Source organism: Amaranthus tricolor, chromosome 11, assembly GCF_026212465.1.
Source record: "Amaranthus tricolor cultivar Red isolate AtriRed21 chromosome 11, ASM2621246v1, whole genome shotgun sequence".
Lineage (NCBI taxonomy): Eukaryota > Viridiplantae > Streptophyta > Magnoliopsida > Caryophyllales > Amaranthaceae > Amaranthus > Amaranthus tricolor.
The window spans coordinates 2,595,245-2,612,419 of record NC_080057.1 but is presented as its reverse complement, the minus strand read 5'-3'; the positions used below and the strand labels follow the sequence as shown (position 1 = coordinate 2,612,419).

The 17,175-nt window shown below is 33.2% G+C and overlaps 1 long non-coding RNA gene across 1 annotated transcript; it reads right to left on the bottom strand.

The window, feature by feature from the left end:
* Window positions 1-5,615: 5,615 nt before the first annotated feature.
* LOC130826854 (uncharacterized) lies at window positions 5,616-8,608 on the bottom strand. Its single transcript, XR_009047139.1, has 2 exons — window positions 7,811-8,608; window positions 5,616-5,832 (listed from the first exon to the last, which is right to left on the bottom strand). It is a non-coding gene; the product is annotated as an uncharacterized LOC130826854 (long non-coding RNA).
* Between the last annotated feature and the right edge of the window lie 8,567 nt (window positions 8,609-17,175).

The following is a 17,175-nucleotide window of genomic DNA, read 5'->3' as shown; positions in this document are numbered from 1 at the left end:
TGATGTTAAAAGGGGGAATGTTTAGCACAAACTTAAAGGTATGCTTGATCTATGATATAGTTCAATATGTTTACTGAAAGGAAGTTGTTGCTCTGATTATCTAAGTTGCTCTGAACTGCAATACATAATAACATTGTTTACTTTGATGTTAAATTTGTTTACTCTGATGTTGTTAAATTGCTCTGATCAAACTGTTTTGAATGTTAGCTCTGATGACATAATTGTTTTGATTTGAATATTTCTGATGATAATTTATATGTGATATTCTGATCATGTTTGTTTATATGCTCTGATCATGTTTTTACTAAGATTAATATATGCTCTAATCTTTGTGTTTACTGAGTCACTTTGATAAAATCATGAATTTCTTTGTTGCTCTGAAAATTTTCACAGAAATTGAACTTTAGATACTCACTGGATTATGTTAACTATTTTTGGAAATTATTAAAAACATAAGTGTTTAATATTATGTTTTTATATTTTATATGTAGAGTTATCTGTTCTGATTTGGATGCTTGGTGAATTATATTGTAACGAGTTGATTTACTAAGCTATGTAGAGTTGCTTTAATCTCTAGCATGCTCTATACTTTTGTTTTACTCTATTTTTATTTAAGTTTGTTTAAAAGTTTGTCATCATCAAAATGGGGGAATTTGTTGGCCTCTTAAGTTTTGATGATGACTTCACTTTATTTAAACAACTATATTTTATAGATTGTTTTGTAGGTATATATCCGATTTTATCAAAATCGTTGATGAAGCCTATGACTTGGATCGTGGCAATAGTACGTGTCAAGAATATCCAAGAAGTTAGAAAAATTGCTTTGGATAACAAATGGAGACAGGAAGTCTACTGTTCCCAAAGTGACAATCTGACTGAAGTTGTAGATGGAGATAGTACACTGTTCCCACGATGCAGGTCCAGAGAAGACATCGACTGGAAATTACGAATGTTCTGATTTCTGTTTTTTGTTGATGTAAAGGTTAAATATTTAATTAGTTGCTTAATTAAATTAATTTATTAATTGGCAAAATCTATTTTTGGACTCCTAAAATCGTGCTAAAGACTTATTCTTTATTTGAGAAAAAGTCTCCTTTTATTTAGGATCTTTACTTTGACTCCTATACTATTTTTAGTATAAGGGTAACCGACTCCTATTTTTAGCATGTAAGTAACCGGTTCTATTTCTGGTACTCCAATAACTTATCCTTTGTTTTAGGATCAAGTAAGTTAGTGGAAGTTACTTTGCCAAGAATAGTCACGGCTGTTCCTCTATAAATAGAGGAGACTTTGCCAAAAACCGGTTCATCCTTTTAGGATCCAAGAGTGTCCATTAAGTGAGATCAATTTAAGAAAAATATTTTCATCTTTTTAATGCCAATTAATTTATTATATTTTTCTTAAGCAACTATTTAATTTTTATCCTCTTGAGAATTTGGCCTTGTAAAGGGTTATTGAGAGAATTGTTGTAACTAGACTTAAGGGAAGTCTAGGCGAGAAGAGAAAGCTTCTAGTGAAGCTAGAGAAGAGAATAGCTTTGAGTAAAGCTAAGAGAAGCTTCGAGTGAAGCGTGAGAAAGAGAAAGAGAAAGAGAAAGAGAAGAGAATAGCTTTGAGTGAAGCTAAGAGAAGTGGCCTAGTTAGAGAAGCTTCGAGTGAAGCATATTTGTTTTATGTAATTGTAACTAATTGCCTAAAACATATTGGAGAATTTAAAATCCCGGGGGGTCGTGGTTTTTCCTTCTTATTAGGCCAAGAAGGTTTCCACGTAAAAATCTTTGTCTCTTTTTATCTTTTTATCTTTTTGTCTTTTTCATTTTTAAAGTTTAAGTTTTATTATCTTGATAAATTCCGCAAAAATTAGGGTTTAAACACTTAAACTTGTAATACAACAATTCACCCCCCCTCTTGTTGCATTCGTCCATCTCTTGTGATTCCTACACCTTCATCTTTATTTGCCATAGCTTGAAGCTATTTTTCCCCGTAAATTTCTCAATTCTTATTGTAGAATCTCCAGCCATTATTTCACTCAAAAAACTCTCCAAGGACTTAAACCTGAGCTCTGATACCAATTGTTGTGCGACAGCGAAAGCAAAGTCGATAAACAATGATGAAACAATAAGAAATTCAATGCAAACAATAAGAAAATGACACAAGTGATTTAACGTGGTTCACTATCAAATGTGATAGCTACGTCCACCGGCACCGAGATCAAATAATTTCACTATGATCGCAAAGAAGTTACAAGATGAATTTCGATCACACTCACAAATAATATTGGCTCTCTTGTAATCTCTCTCAATTTGTGAATAATTAAAACCTAACCCTAATTCCAAAATAAAAGAAGTTCAGGCTTTAATTAGTACACAAGTAACCGACCCAAGGAAAAGAAAACTGCTCCTCGTGCATTTTGTAACCGCCGCCAAGTCGGCTTCAGCCACACCAACATAGCCGACGAGTCGACTTAATGTTTTGGAAAAAAAATGCAATTTTGGCAGCATCAAACGTCGAGTCGGCGGTCCTCCAGTCGCCATGGAAGCCGACTCGGCTTTGTCCTTTGGAAATTTGCTTCAAGAACAGCATGTTACGCCGAATCGTCTTCAACCTTGGTCATCACCTACGCCGAGTCGGCGTTGATCATTGGATTCCTACTTGAACCTTAGCTCATGATTCACCTAAATACCAAGACAAGACTCGAGTCGAGTCACCATTTGCAACATAAGTATAGTAGGTTTTTTGCAATTGCATCCGACTTTGTTTAGTGAAATCAAAATAGCTTTGACCTTCTTTTTTCGCTTTATTTCGTGAATTAACTAACATAGATCAATCCTCATTCTTCCTTTAAAAATTCAGTTCTATGTGCAGCAATTTTATTGATTTGTGAAGCATGTAATTTCACGTTGATATCGATTCTTTGAGCTGATTAGAGTATACATAAAAAATTTATTGAATTTAGTATAAGAGAAGTTGAAGTGTTGGTATTGGGTTTTTAGTAAGTGTGTAGTAGATTTGGTTATCTTGACTATTTTGGACTTTTATAGTGACTTGTATGATTATTTTGAACTTTGGTTTAGATGTTTGAACTTAAGATTAGTTTTTCATTTATGTTTTAGATCTTGTGACCTTCCGCGAGTGATAATTTGAATTTTGAATTCTTTGGGTAAGTAAACCCTGTGATGACCTGTGTTATCTAGTCAACGGTAAGTCGGATTGTTACATTCACATGCTCTGGTTTGCCTTCGTGGGCTTTGTGCTTATTAACTTGGCCCATCAGATTGGGTAACTTTGATCCCATAACATTAGCCCTACGCACAGAGGGCGCCAAAGAAAATCGTTCGGGGACTTTGTGCGCGAAACAAATGAATAGAAAATAGGAAGAGCGGCCTCCTTGGATTCGGCTGGTGTAGTGCACTAGATTCGGCTTTAGCAGGTACGGATTTTCCTTAATTAAAGAGCTTCTCCAATCCTAAAGGCCGAATTGTATACAGTCCTCAGTGCAAAGAGCCGAATAAGGCCAACTGTAGTGCCCTCGACTTGTCCTATAATGGCTGAATTACTTTTGTTTAGGTAGCGAACCAATGGCTGTATCATTCTTCATTAGGTCACAATTTTGAGGCCAAATTACTTCCTTATGAGGCCTTCTACAACCGACCAAATAATAGACGACCTGGTCAGGGGTGGAGGCTGAGTGACTAGAAGCTGGATATGTTGGCCGAAGAACTTTTGGTCCGGTCACCATTTAAGGGACGAATCATATTTTTAATTGAACCATTGAGTGAGCTCCTATATCAACAGCTGAGTCATGTGCAGCCAAGTTGATACTCCTGTGGCGAAATAACATTTTGACCGAATGACTTTTTGTCGAATAACATATAATCGAAAATCATTAACAAATGGCCGAATGATCATACGACCGAATAATCCATTGTGTTTTTTGACTTATGCTGATTTATCTGCTTATTTTTAGCCCCCTTAGTCTGCTTCTGGTTGGGGCCGACTCAGAAGACAATTCGTTGTGTTTTTTGACTTATGCTGCATGAGAATAAATGGTGGGACATAATAAATTTAGTTAATGACCAAATTAGTCAAGCCAAATAGCCAAATAATACTTTCAAGGGTCTTTTGTAACCCTTAATTTAGAATTATTAATTCTCAAAAACACGTCACACATGGTAATGTAGGAAAAAAGATGTTAAATGTAGTTGTTCATTTGAGCACCTAAGCTACTTGCTCTAGGAGTAAATTTATTAGAAATAATGAGTGAGTTAGACCTTTTTGAGGACTTTACTAGGTAAAACTAGCAGGAGACTATAGTTAGTTATCACCTTGTTTGTTGTATGTGCCTTTTAATTGTTATTTATCTTTCTTAGATTTATATTAGTAGTTTTAATATTTGTCTTGACTTGCTATGTTTTTCTTTTTGTATTGCTTCTTTTTGTTTCACTCTTATGGCGTATTTTGGTGAACTATTAGACCCACCATCTAATTTTAACAAACATACGCAATTTGTCTGTCACACAGTTCACCCTTCATCTAAACCCTACTCTTCATTCACCCAAAGGGTGAAAAACATGTTGCTTTTTGTTTGAGGTTGTTGCCTTGGCTTTGGAGAGGCTTAATTATTAACTATAATTGAAATTTTAAGTATAATTTTAGATGTTGAATGTTTCCAAGTGTTTTGATAAAGGAAAGGAGTGCTACTGTGGATGGGATTTGTCTGTGCAAAGGAGTTGGACTATTGACAACCTATGCACAAGATTTGTAGCAAGGGTTCACTATGATTCTGAAACGATTAATTAGGGATGCTAATTTTAAGTTGGTGGAAAAATTTATGACCGATTGGCAAAAGGATGTTATCTTGAAGTTGATCAATGAAAAAACTTTCCTACAAAAAGAAGTTGAACATTTTAAGAGAAAAAAGAAGTTGAAGTTAATCAATGATAAAAAGATTGTGTAAGAACCATGACCATGTATGAAAGTCTTCCACATCAACAACAACCTATGCCAATGGATATATATTGTTGTTTCCATCCTTTTCAACAATGGTAAGACATATCTCAAGGTAAGCTCAAGTTAAATGACATCCATTTAACCAAGTATTATGTTTGCAATCTCTTAGAAAATCACCCAATATTAGCTTCAAACAAATATATAGGATTCGGAATAAATGCCTTTCAAGATCTTCTAAAACACCAAGCAAAGCATAATTGTTTGGATTGTATTTTCTAACACTAGCTGCATAATCCTATATTCTCTTATACTGCTCAGATTCATCATCATACAACATCATTTTTGCCCTTGCCTTATCTTACCAACACTTCTAGTATGTCATAAGTACTATAGTCCTTCTTAACCCTATTTTAAAGACTTTTGCAAATCCGAGTCAAGATACACATCCAAGAACCTGACAACTTCCTTGTTAAATGATGATTTAAAAATTGATATAGACTTTAGAAGTCTTAATCTGCATTGTCTTTTCACCTCTTAATTGACTAGCAAATTAACACACACACTGGTCAAATTCTCACAATCACATTTATTTCTTGAAACAACCCAAACTAGCCTAAAAAGTATAATAATAAGCACAGCGGAATTTATAGTAATTTGGGTTAAATCTGACCAGTAGCTCGATAGCCACAACAATCCAATATTAGAGTAATTAAAAACTTTTTACATAATCAAGTAAATACTATTTACAAAATATTATGAAATTATTATACTTTAATTTACAAATATCTAGTTTACATTATGTATTTCAAAAAGTTCTCACCTCGCACATACCACATTATACAAGTAGGCATCGAATCCACAGAGAGCTAACCTGAAAATGGATCTAACCCCATAAGGGATAGACCCCATAAAAAACTGTCAACAATTGAATTGTTGAGTAATCTAACAAACTATTACATTTATATACAAGTCATTAACAAACATCTCTAATTTAATCTTTTGCTCATTTGGTAACTCTTTATAAAACATTAATTTATCAAAACCAAAACTCTTTTAAAAGACCGTCTGGTATCGACATAAATATGACTAAGAACCTTTAGTTCATAGTGAATTAAGACCCGACTATAACTTTATAAGTTAATAGCGAAACAATACGGCAAATGAAACATACGATTTCATTACGACACAAACAAAACTTTATATATCAAACGTATTTATTCAAAACTCATAATAAAACAATGATATAACAATAGTTTAAAACATGGGAAAATAATACACCGTCAGGAAGTAGGCATGATCTAAATCCTGAGAACACGAGTGATCCTCATCACCGAAAATGATGGTCTTGCAAGAACGAAACGGAATGGGGGGCTCGAGACCGATCCGAATAACAGCTACCTATTATCAAGCTATAGGATTTCACAATAATCCAGATACAAATTTCTGCTGCTAATTCCCAAAAACGGACATTTTTCAATGTCGAATATTTTAATTTAAAACAAAATGATAATTCATTTCATTTTCTTTGAAATCAAAATTCATACTTTATTTTCATAATACTATATTTCAAGACTCATATTTTATTAGGCAATAACATATAAAACATAATTTTAATAGAAGATTAGAAAACAAGGTCAAACAAAGTCAAACAAAGTCAAACCCAGTCTTGAACTGGACTCACGAGTCGCATGGATCGTTGCAATACGCGACCACAGTTCAGGCCCAGCCCTGAACTCAACTTGAACCCAGAAATTTGAGTATCCACTTTTTATTATACGATTTTGTCCCAAACAATCAGCAGCAAAATAATACTTATAAAACATGAATTATCTTGAATTTAACTTTAAAATATAATAGTGTTTGTAGGATTACCTCTTATGCCATGAATAAGAGTCAATAATTAAAATACCAATTAATTCATCATTTACTATCAACATGTAAGAGCTTGAGTTACTATCAATGGAGTCTAACACTTTTACACCAATCTTAAATCCCAAATACCCAATTTATATCATACCCAAATAATATCAACTAATCAAATACCCTAGTGACACTTATGTTTCCAAAATTGGATACTTGAACCAAATAACTATATTGATCAAATAAGAAACTCATACTCAACAATACCAATAAATAAAACACAATTAAAGAAAAAAAAAATTTCCCAAAATTGATCTAAATACCCAATAAATAACCTTAAACATTTGATTAAAAGAATACTCTTAAACATTTGATTAAAAGAATACTCAATCTATTTCATTGTGTTCTAATCCCACATTATAGTCCCGTATTAGTACCATTTTAAAACACACCGTTACTAAAACAAGCATAACTCTCTCATACGAAAGTGAAATGGGACGATTCAAGTGGCCACGCGACCATGACTCGGAGCTCTACAACAAAAACCCAAAAATGGCAAGAAGATGCTCGAAATCAGCCGTGAACAGAGAGGACAAAATCTAAACTTTTTAGAACTACAAATGAATTTCGCTCTTATACTTTGAGGTACTGCAGGCCAGATTGATCGATCTGATGAGAGTGATTTGTCGATCTCAGACCCAGTTTTAGATTTCCAACCTTTAACTTCCTAAATCAATACTTAGCATTAATCTATCCATATTTTTAACTCATATTCGCACAATTTGGTCATAGAAACACATAATCAAACGTCTCAATCAACTTCGAGCTCACTCTAATGAGTCCCAATGATCCATTTAACCAATATCAATTACACATGAACTCAATACTTAATACATAATCAAACATAATGATATAACTTAATCAAAGTTCAATTCTACTTTCTATTCAGTTATATCACTCCTTGTAATAATTTTATAAGAAACCATTGATTAGAGTATTACCTCCTGTAAAGCTCCATTTGAAATAAATAGATAAAACCGAGAGCTTTCATTTGCAAAACCCATTAACTTCACTTTAGCATTTTCACAAACAGCTTATATACATACTTTGAAAATCACCATGGAAAACAAACAAGCTTGAAATCAATCGAAGAACACGCCCCAACACCAATTTCTTTCATTACTTGCGCAAACTTGTACCCAATCAAACCAATAATCAAGCCCAATAGAACCTACAAGCTTGAACATAAACCCAAATAGAACTCATAAAACTTGATACCTTAATTGAACCCAACAACAAGCCTTTGAAATGGATGAAATAAAGAATACAAAAGATTCAGAACATAAACCCAAATAGAACTCATAAACTTGATAACTCAATTGAACCCAATAACAAGCTTTTAAAATGGATGAAACAAAAAATACAAAAGACTCCCCACTCACTTTTCAATTTCGAATTGAAGAAAGAATAAGATGGGATTTTCAGATTTTCTTCTTTAATGGATAATAATGATGAACAAAAATTCAAGTTTGTATGAATGAACTAAGATCAAGGACTTGAGTTTGTGTTTTTCCAGAAATTCAAGATAAACAAGTGATGAGAATTGATGAGTGATGATAATAGAGATGAAGATGATGGTTCATAGTAAAATCATCCAAGAATGAGTTTCCTGATTATGAAGGTTTTGAGAATGATGGATAAGGGTGATGAGTGTCCAAATTGCCACCAAGCAACAAAACACTAGACACATCATAGCCATATCTGGCATGACACACACACACAACAATCCATTTGACTTAGTTTTTCTTGCCCAATTTTACAGATACCCAATGGTCGTAAAAAAATTTACTTAGTCACAATAAAATAATACATTCAATTTTTATTAGTTCCAAATTACTTAATTAATCTTTATTAATTAAAGGACTCAAATAGGGATGTTTTATTTCTATTTAACTTCTTTTTGTTCCAAGGGCATTTATTAAATCTGTCTACACAATATGCATTAAACGTCTTGCTGACATAGTGTAAAGAGTAATAGTCATACTTAGTTTTAACATATTGTTGAACAATAACTCTTAAGATTTCAATTGAAGGAAACTTCAAACCTATTTTAAATGTAATCACAACTCATCATTTGAGCTAGATTTATACACATTAGATTTTTTTCCTATTAATTACTGACATATTATTTATTTAACCTTGTTGATGAAAATGGTTGAGTTGTAGGATCTAGTTTAGGTGAAGCAATTGGTTGCGCTTAAGCTAGTGCATGATACGAGGAGCTTCTTGTTATAGTGCATGTTCTCTCTGTAGTGGTGATCGTATTTGTGGTTGTGGTGCTGGTTGTGGTAGTGCTTTTGGCTATGCTTGTCGTGCAAATTTCCTCCTATGTACTTTTTTAATAAAAACAGGGACAAATTTCCTTCTGTGTTTTTTTCCTAAAAATTGGGACAAATTTCCTCTTATGTTTTAGTTTTTACCTATGAGGTGCTTGCAATTGTGGTGTAACTGATGTTATAGTGCAGTTGTTGATTGTTGTGTTGATTCTAGTGCAACTGTAGTATATTTAAACCTGTTAAGTAGGAAAAAAAATTACTCTTATGGATCTTCTTAATTGAGTGTAAATATTTAAGGGATAAATAAAAGTTTACTAGATAGATAAATAAAGGAATTTCATTATTAAAGAGGTGGAAAAAGTTCTTATAAAATAATAAAAAAATAGATTATATAAAAGATTAATTGCTAACTACAACCATTAGGTTTGGTCATTTACAATAAACAACCTCAAAGTTTTTTTAATTTTTTTAATTTTTTTATTATTTTTTTTTTTACAAAAACAACAACCTTTAAATTAATAAATACGACATCGATACACCCACTTGACCCCAATCTAACCAGATGGATTGCTAATCCCTTTGACTTACCTTTTTACCTTTGATTTAAACCATAGTTACTCCTTATCCTAACTCCCAACTATCCATTACTTTCAACCCCTTTTTAAACCGCCATTTAAGTTTTTTCAATTCCCTACTTTATCTTTTTCAAATCATTTGCTTCAAAGACGCCATTTTTACAGGTATGTTTTCCTAACCATTGCTCTTTTATGAATGCGGGTTTAATTCCAGATTAAGGTTTATTCAATTTTCCATTACAACTCTTCTATTACCTCTAAATAAAATATGGGTTTTTCAAATTATAGATGTCGACATCATATTTGAATTACCAAACTCGAATGGAATGCTTTTGTGGCTATGATGTATCTATGCAAAGTAGATGGACTGTTCAAAATTCAGGTAGAAGATTTGCAGCTTGTCCTGACTATGATGTGCATGATAACACAAGAAGTTTTTCGTTCGGTTGACAAACCCATGACTGAATGGCACAAGGAGGTCATATTACACCTTATGGAGGAAAAAACAAAGCTTCAAAGGGAAGTTACAACTTTTAAAAGGAAATTGGATTTGGCCCACAAGAAGATTAGGAAGACAACCTCAGATTGAGTCATCATCTAGCTATTCTATCCACTGCGAGTTTGGAGATGCGGATTGTTTGTTAACACATTTCTTGATGTTATCATTGTGTGATGGATAATTATTTACTATATGCTAAACATCATGTTGTATTACGGTGTATTTGAATGTTGAACAAGATGTAGTTTGAATGAAGCTGTAAACAAGGTCTTTTGAATCATAATATTAGTGTTTTAAGACATAATATCTGTAGTAGTTCATAATCCTCAAACGTACAACATAATATCTTTGTTTACTAATTTCCCATTCCAAATATTTCACAACAAAATGACAGTTGCTAACATATCTGTACTTTTTACAACATACATTACATAATACTTAAAAACTTAAAAAGCTAACAATGTTTCAACAAAATACGTCATAGTTTGAATCTAAACACAAAATGGTGTTGGGTTATGAGGGTACTCAGAAACAATCCAAAAGAGTAGATGTTTGAGATGATTGAGAACGGTTGACATTTGCTGTTGATACTTGAGAGGCGATGACATTGGCTATTGAGGGTGTTGCATCATGTTGTTTCTGTCTTTGTGCCCGTAGTCATTTGTCAATGGTTTCCTTCCACCTTTCTTCTTTGGTTTAGGATGTTGTCTTTTGTATTTCCCTTCTCCTTTACCATTGGAGTAGGCTACGTTTCTTGCGCTTCAGATTGTGCAGGTGGAGATGGCTGTGGTGGAGATGAAGGTGTAGGAGTAGGTTGTGGTGCAGGTGGAGGTGCAGTTGTAGGTTGTAGGAGAGGTGGAGGTGCCGATTATAATGAAGCTAGAGGTACAGGTGGTGGTGCCTTTTTTTTTGGAGTAGGTCCTCTGCTAGCTGCTTGTTTCTTCCTTAGAGTGACTTTCTTTGGAGGTGGAGGTGGTGAGGAAGAAAAAGGTGGAGGTGTAGGTGTAGGTATTTTCCTTGGTGGTTGTGCAGGTGGTTGATATAACAAAAAATAATGCAGAAAACAAACTACAAATACAAGATGTTTTTTGTAGTATCTCCTTTGTGTATGGAAATGGATTACTTGAATGAATCTCGAATTGAACAACACCATAGAGAAGATTAGTTTACAACAGTAACATCACTCGGAAATCTTAATATAGATTGAAGGCGACAAGCTTTCCTATTGCTATGAGAATGGAAATTCACAATGAGATACAATCAATCACTTCAACCGATTAGTAGAAATAGATTGAACTAAATGATTACGTGTTTTGGTAGACAATAAAATTAGAAAAACAATTAAAGAGTTTATAACTCTCTTTTATGTTTCAAGACAATGAGAGAAAGATGAAATCAGAAAAATGATGTTCAAGTGTGTTTGATCACCATGCACCTACTCCTATTCATAGAGTAATGTAGAAATGATTCATCCAAATCCATTTACTAATTATATATGATGGTTATCTATTTGTAATCAAGTAAAAAAGTTATTCATAACAACACAAGGCTCTATGAAACAAAGTTTCAATTCACGAAAAGATACACTGTTCTGAAGAGCTCAAACGAGCACTATAGGTCTTGAAAGAGCATGAGCTAAATCACTTTCCAGAAACTTTCTGATGTGAAAATCTTTAAGTACTCGAACGAGCACATATGGTTCTCAAACGAGTAAGTGCTAAAAACATCAAATAGAAGGTTTTGAAGCAAACTGCTAGCACCCAGCAAGAGTGCTCGAACAAGCACCCTCTTGCTCGAACAAGCACATGGGTCGGGCAACATATTTGTATTTTCTTGTTACTTGTTTGCTTAGTCTATTTCTTAAGCTCATTGGATGTTGGACCTCTTGAGTTTTGATGATGACTACACTTTATTTAAACAAATATGTTTTTAGAGATTGTGTGCAGGTCGATATCCGGTCGTGATTATGATCGTGGATAGTACCTATGACTTGGTTCATGGAAATGTACGTGTCAAAAGGATCCGAAAGATGTTATAAGAAGTATATCGCTTGGGATGTAAAATGGAGACAGCAGGTCTACTGTTCCTAAGTTGGATGTTCTAGCAAAACTGGATTCTGGAAACAGCGCACTGTTCCTGAACTGGAGTCAGCCTACGTTAACTGGAAATTCTGGTTATTTATTTATAATTATTATTTTTAGTTAATGTATTAAATAAAGTTAATTTGTTGCATTTATTAATTATTATAATTAATTGGCAAAAATTTTTCTTAAAATTACTTTACGTATGAGCCTCTAAATAAAGATCCTTTATTTTAGGATCTATTTTTAGTAAATATTGGATTTGCTCAAAATAGAAATAGCAGTTGTTGAATGGGTCTTAGCTATCATTCTTAACCGGTCTTTATACCTATAAGTTAGCAAATAACCATTCCTATTAAGTATAACCGTTTCTATTAATAGCAAAAACGTTCAAGCAGTTAGTACTGGAACAGGAACTGCTGAAGAAACTGTTGCTTAAGGGAACAGCGGTTATTATTAGGGAACAGCGGTTATTATTAGGGAACAGCGGTTATTGCTAAATAACCGTGGGCTTGAATTGGTCAACTTTAAATGCCTATTTTAAGATTAACCGTAGGAAGACTTGGTTATTAAAATCCACATTACTCCCATGATCATTTTGGATAAGGAATAATGGGTTGGAATATTCCTTTTTATTAGGGATTTTAGCTCTATAAATAGTGGACTCGGTTATTCATAAAAACTTGCGTTAGTATGAGCCATTAAATCATACGTAATTTTGGGAGAATTTTTACAAGAAAATTTTGTTTTAAAAATGCCAATTAATTTATAATATTTTCTTGTGCAACTCATTGATTTTATTTTTAGAGAATTTTTATCCTTTTGTAAGGGTTTTTGAGAGAATTTGTAATTAGCCTCGGGTGAGTCTAAGGGGGAAATTAGATAGCTTTTAATGAAGCTAGAGAAGAGATTAGCTTTGAGTGAAGCTAAGGAGAAAGCTTCTAGTGAAGTTAGTGGTGAGAATTAGCTTTTAGTGAAGCTAAGTTTGTTGCTTTGAGTGAAGCAATTTGAGAGAGAAGAGTTGGCCTAGTTGATGCGCTTCGAGTGAAGTAAGATGTTTAATGTAATTGTAACGAGTTGCCTTAAACATAGTGGAGAATTTAGAAATCCCGAGGGGTCGTGGTTTTTCGTTCTATTTAGGCCTAGAAGGTTTCCACGTAAAAATCGTTTGTCTCTTTTAATTATTTCGCTCTAAGTTTAAGCTTTATTTATTTTATTCAATTCCGCAAAACAGGGCAAAAACGCTTAAACTAGTAACAACAACAATTCACCCCCCCTCTTGTTGCTGTTCCCGTTCCTAATTGAGTCTACAATTGGTATCAGAGCCCTGTTCCTAGTAGATCAGGAAACCCTGAGGGCAGAATCCTAGTGTTCCCGAAAATGTCAATTATGAACGAGCGAGTGGAAGAAGGGTATTCTACTCAAAGACCACCCATGTTTGATGGAAAATTCTATACTTATTGGAAGAATATGATGGAGATCTTCATCAAAGCGGAAAATTATCAAGTTTGGAGAGTCATCGAAATTGGAGATTTTGAGGTAACCATTACTAACTCCAATCATGAAATTGCTCCCAAACCCAAACCGTATTTGAAAAAGAAGATTTTCAAAAGATAGAAATTAATGCCTTTGCCATAAAGCAGGTATGTTCTTTTAACTCATTTTCTGTCCATCCATCCAAATTGAGTAAAAATAAATTAATAGAGTTGCTAAAGGAGACACAAATTAAACTTGAAAATGGTAATGATAGGTGTCTCCAATTGGAAAAGGAGCTCAAAGTAAGTAAAGACTATGTCTTCTATATAAACACCTTTAGATCCGATGTCCAAAACAGATTTTTTGGTTTGTTGGACCAAAACATAATTCTAAAGGAAAATATGGAGAGAATTAAAAAGGAAAATGTTATTCTTAATATTGAGTTATCGCAATACAAATTGCTAGGCTTGAATAAGGAATTAAACGACGCATCTATTAAGAACCTGTGTACAGATTTTCAAAATCTGGACAGTAGCTTTGAATTCAACCACTCCAATAGTGATAAAATAGAGCTTGAATTAAATTCAAGAGAAAAAGGGAAAATTAAAAGTGTTCCCAAATGGATTCAAGAAGCTAAAAGTAAAAATTCAAAACGCCTAGATCACTTTAAGAATAGCAAGAAGAAAAAGGTATACGTTGATCTCCCTAGTGACAGAATCTGTTCCTTCTGTAGAGGAACTGGCCATCTGAAGGACCAGTGCACCAAAAGGGAACAGTACACTGTCTCTAACAGAAACTATGTCGATAACGTTTGGACGAAGAAAACAGATTTGTAACACCCTGATATTTTCCCGATATATTAAATGATTTGCTAGTAATATTATTATTTTTTTTATTATTATCATTCTTTTTAGAAAAATATATATTTCTTTTTATTATTTATTTTGTTAGTAGATTAAATCATGAGACTTCAACTTTTAAGGCAATTAAAATCATTTTAAGCCCAAATCTTTTTCCTAATCTATCTTTAATTTTTTTTTTAAAAAAAAAAAAGAAAAAAAAAATTAAAGTGGGAAGGTGATTGGTTTGGCCGGCCATATGGAGAATTAAGAGGGATTAGTAACCTCTTAGGAAGATTGAAGATCAAGGAATTATTGCCTTCTATAATTATTGCCTTAATTTCCTTAATTCCTTTATTTCCTTAATCTCCTAATTACCTTACATCTTTTCATTTTCAAACCATTTGCAAGTAAGAAAACACTCCCAAAACACTACATTTCTCACGCCTAAATCCTCCACCTTGGTTCATCAATTTTGGTGTTGTTCTTGAGCAATTGTGAGTAATTCTTAACCTAGTTTTATTTTTAAGTTTTAATTTAGATTTCTATGTTTTTTTTTGTGTGTGTTATTTTATAGTTTATGATTTATTCATGATTTAAAATTCATGTGTGGAAGTATGATGTTTTTCCATTTAAATTAATGTATGGTTTTAGGGTTTTAGATATGTTTACATGTGTATGAAGAATTGTTTGATGAATGATTGAAAAAAAAAAAAAATATATATATATATATATATATATATGTATATACATAAAAAAAATGGTTTCTCATATAAAAAAAAATATATATGTGGTGATGGAAATTTATTTTTATTTTTATTGATAAATAGTGGAGATTTATAATGTTGGTAGAGAAATATACATGTATATGTGTGGTGTGTTTGTGTGTGTAAATTGGTGTAAAAAGATTTATTTTTGAGAAAAATATAAATAAATAATTAAAATTTATTTTTGGATGTGATCATGAAAATTATGTAAATTTTATTGTTTAGATTTAATAGGGAATAAAGCATTGAAATTTATATATTTGTGATAAAAAAATGAGATCCCGTAGATTTTGAAGATGATGGAAAAATTGTGTTTTTGGAGCATTTTTGGCTTTAAAATTAAGTTAAAAATACTTATACTATGTTATAAATTATGAAAATTGGTACTCAGGGGTTTTGACGCCTTCCGGACGCAACGGTGAAGTCGGATTTTCAGTTTGACAGTTTTAAGATGAGTTTCTGGACAGATTGTATAGGCTGTCCGGTTTTGTGTATATACCATGTCATAGTATGTGATGGATGTTCATGTTGTGTGTAGTATTCTAGGTATGGATGTGATTGTATATGTGTGTTATGGATGATTTGAGGAAAATGTGTATGTGTGCTTATTTCCCGAATACGATTGAACCTTGTAGGAAGTCGATTCGTGACCGGGAATTGATTAAGACGCTTGCGAGTTGGTTATCTTGCTTAAGGTATGTACACGCAGCGTGGTTCGCATTAGTCCGATGTATCATATAATAATGGTATACAAAAGAAAAGCATGGATATATAGTACGGATAATGTTATCTTTCGAATCAATAATTTGTTTATACATTGTTTTGATAAGCAGAGGTAGTATGACCTCACTAACTTTAAAGTGGACGTAGTATGACGTCAATTGGTGGAAAAGAATTACTCGCGGTATATGAGGGCATTATGAGCCACCACGGGGGTATGCATACTTAACCATAGGCACCGAAGTAAGGCGAGTGTCTATGGTAGAGGCTTGCTTAGGGGTTAGCTCTCCCTAATGTATTGTCTCACTTATGGAGTTTGGAGTGTACCGGCAGTATGGCTGGATAGTACAGCAGTATGGCTGACTAACTTTTACATGAAAATAAATATTCTTAATAAGCATGATCGAAGCGTACGGTTCTGTGAATTGTCAGCTAATTAATTAAAACTTTCTCTTGTGTTATTATTTATTTGGTATGCGACGTTTGCTGACGTGTACTTTTGGTCTTAACGACCCTGCGATGATGTTGTTTCCTATCTGGGCAATGACTAGCAGTAAGTTAAGTTGCAGGGTCTGGGGAGTGAGGATTGTCCCTTGAAGAAATAAATTATTAGGGTAGATAAGTCTTAATAAGAACTTCAAAATTTAGTTTAAAGCACATTTGGTTTTTATGAGGCGACTTTCGTTCTCAAGTTGTAATAAGTAGATTTAACTTTTCGTTCTTATCCGCTGCTAAGAATTTCTTATTATCTAGTAGTTCTTAATAACGCTAATAGAACTCGATCCGCACGTTTTCCTTAACTTCAAAACCGTTTTAAACTGTTTTCTAACATCCCGGTTTGACTCGGATTATAGTTGTCTCGTTTTTTTTTAAAAGGTCATTTTCTCTTTTCGTACGACCCGAGTTATTCTGAGATGTTACAAGATTCTTGTAAAATCGACAAGGAACCTAAGACAGCCTGGGTTCCTGTAACTAACCATTAATTTCTTTCAGGTCCAAAAGAGGGGGAACAGCTCCTGGTATCTCGACAGTGGGTGTTCCAAGCACATGACGGGTGACAAATCTAAATTTCT